Source organism: Macrosteles quadrilineatus, unplaced genomic scaffold (genome assembly GCF_028750875.1).
Source record: "Macrosteles quadrilineatus isolate MER2022 unplaced genomic scaffold, UCM_ALF_1.0 Scaffold_1__1_contigs__length_201487025, whole genome shotgun sequence".
Taxonomy (NCBI): domain Eukaryota; kingdom Metazoa; phylum Arthropoda; class Insecta; order Hemiptera; family Cicadellidae; genus Macrosteles; species Macrosteles quadrilineatus.
Window position 1 is genome coordinate 195,412,212 of NW_026542594.1, and position 3,448 is coordinate 195,415,659.

Genomic DNA, 3,448 nt, shown 5'->3' on the forward strand with positions numbered 1-3,448 from the left:
TGTAACATATGGTAATGCAATATACTATTGATATAACATCACAAGGAGGTATTAATAACATGTTCAACGTAGTGAAATGTATTTGGACAGCTGTTTGAAACTATTTAGACTTATTTGGAGACAACTATGAGTATTTAGTTTTTGTTAACATCAGAAGCTTTAGTCACAGAAATCATGTTTATTGTTATTGCTAAAAGTGATAAGTGATTTACAGTTTCAAATTATGTACATTTTTATCTCTTTGTAAAATATATTTTTTCAACCAAACTATGGAAGATTCAACCATTGTTTGGAGGAGAATTTGATTATTGATTTTATGTCAGGATGTCCTGCACCCTAGGAAATTACTTGAGCTATCGGCTTAATAGGGTTGGGTTAAGCTCGGTACTTAGCTTAGTTTAATGTAAAGGAAATTATTCATGTTAAATATGCCATTTATGTAAATTGACTGATTTGTTATCTGTCCCTGTGTTTGTTATCTGTTACTGTGTTTGTTATTTCTTACAGATGTGTTGTGTGTTGTTGTTTTGATTTGTTGATGGTGGTTTGTTTGTTATTTTGACTTGTTTGATTTGTTATTGATTAACAAATCAAGCTAATGGTGTTTTTGAGTTATATTCTGATAGGTTTTTGTTATATCTACAACCTTGTTTCATGCCTACAATCATGACCAGGAGCACTGCGTTTTTTCAGTTTAAAGTCCTAAACGCTAGAACGCTTCGTTTTAATCAGTAATCGGTAAAAGAACCAATAGGCAAGACATTTCACAAAACAAAATAGCCTAAAATACGCATACAAAGGGTAGAAATGTTTCCAAAGGGTGGATTAATAATAAATAAACTAAAACATCACAAATATATATAATGGATAGTACTACACACCTAAAATAAATGACAAAGTATCCAAGCTTTGGTTTGTCTTATTTGATCGTTAACAAATTTCCTTTACAACTACACCTATCACCTAAGCATGGCTTATTTTAAGCACTACTCTATGATGACTAAAAACCAATTTGCTGTAGTGGTTGAGCCTGAGCTTCGTTCTCCAATGTCCTGGGTTCAAAACCATCCAAACGCTAACTATGTTAATTAAAAGTTAGTGATATCACGGTTCTTTAGGCCAGCCTGAAGTAACGTAAAACGTCCGGAATTGAGCCAAGTATGTTACGTTGGAAAGATAAAACATAGAAAAATAAACAAAAAAAATTTATTACAAACCCTAAATACATTAAATAACATTACCTACCTGTTCTCACATTTTGCTCCATTGAGGTAGGAAGTATGATTCTTTCCAAGTCACTTAAAGATCCGTTAGTTCTCACATGTGATCGTAAAGAGAAAATGACGTATCGTCAAGAAACGTGTCTCTTATCTCTTGGTTTTACGTTCACTTGTCACATCTTTCAACACCTTCACATCACTATTTCTTTTTGCAGGATACAAAGAAAATGTTTAATTTTTGTATAAGTCCGTACTTAATAATAATATTTTTACAGTAACACTAATTTTAACAATTCAATAGAAATTCAGATTATGATTGTATTCTGTACAACATTGTTGGTATTTAGAATTATCATTAAGTAAACAAATCTCAACGTAGTAAAGATTCTTAAGTCTTAAAACCCAATTAAGGTAAGTCTGTATAAACCCGGAAATCTATTTAAAAAGGGATAAAAGGATGTGAAGTGTATTAAGATAAGTACAAGCAATGGCTTTGGATATTGTTCTAATCTATATAGGAGGATAAGAACAAATAATTTTAAGATATAGTTTGATGAGTCCTCAGATAAAAGGATCATTTAAGTATTAATTTCTGTAATACATGAAGATGAACACTTAGAATTTGATAGTCAACAGTACCTTTTTCATTTTGACATAATATAAGTAACGAATTTATAATTTAACGTATGAGCATGAGGTGGTTGAGGATATATGACGCTGAATATTTCAGCAACACTGTAAGTGGCCAAATTTATATCTTAAAATTTGTCTAACTCTGGCTATGAATTGAATGTTAAACAAACTTCTACCTTACTGCACTGGCAGCAGTTTTAGTAATATTATATTTCACTAAAAGTCACGAATGTGACTTCTACTCAAATGGAACTTTCGTGGCGAGTATTGAACGATACGCTTCTTCACGATGAAAAAAACCATTTTATCAAACTTAAAAACTTTGAATTGATTTTAGGTAAAATATTGTTTGTGTAGTGAAAGTAATATTTATGTCAGGAAAAGTCAGCTGATCACTATTTGTTTTTGGGTATGGAAATTGATGATTTTCGAAGATCTCAGCTGTATAGAAATAAGGTAATTTCCAAATACAGAGGGATACAAAAAATAATGACTGTATGTATTACGTTTCTGACAACAATGTTAACACATTTCGGTAAGACAAATGCAGTGAATAAATTAAATAATGAAACTGAAGTTTTATGTAAACCAAATAAGTTCTATATTCCTTTTTATCTTGACCCCAAGTAGGTTTTATAATAAAATAAAACAGTATACATACACTGCACCTGAAAGTGAATTTAGGTCACAAAACCCTCTATACTTTATCATCTACAATTGACTATTTTTCACCAACTAGCAACTAGAATGAAGCCAGATACGAACCCTATGACGTTGTTGCCACTGGCGGCACTTTATTAGTGTGAAGAGGGACAGCCCTTACCTCCTTCACTTCACAGCTCCTCTCAAATACGTAGATTTAGTATGAAACTTGCACCAAAATATTTGTAAAAAAGTTAAAGTTCTTCTTCTTAGTGACGTTCTAGTAGACTAAAAAGATACTGTGGCTGTTTTATTACCATGTTTTCTTCAGTTTTGGGTGAAATTGCAGCTGCCACAGGTGCGTATACGATTGTAAGGTACCAAATAAAGGAGGTACACAACACTCATTTACATTGCACTTCGGTGGTTTATTTAGGTTAGGTTGGGTTTGGTTAGGTTTGGTTAGTTTATGATAATGATAAAAAAAGGTAGCATATGCATAATAATTTACTCTTTTATGAACACAACCGCTTTATTCAACACATAAAACGAGAATTGGCTCTTTGTAAATTTGTGTCTTCAATTCATTAAATAAATAACAACTTTTATTTGGTTGATATTACTTATAATTAAAAAACAAACATCACCAATATTACATTGGGATACATATAAAATCATAAAACTAAAAATTCATAAATTGTTGGAGATGTTTTATTTTAAATTATATTTATTCCAATGTTACCAGTTCTTCATGAATATTGAATTTATCTTGTTTTAAACGATCATAAGCGAACGAAAATTAGCCTAATTTTACCTAACAACTACAGCACACAGTAAAAATGTCGGCCCTCTCCAGTTTTGGACTCAGGGTAAATTAAAAACCATCCATATACAAAATAATGTATTAAATATCACAAATATAGAAACACATTAAGATTAAAAAGTCCGGACGA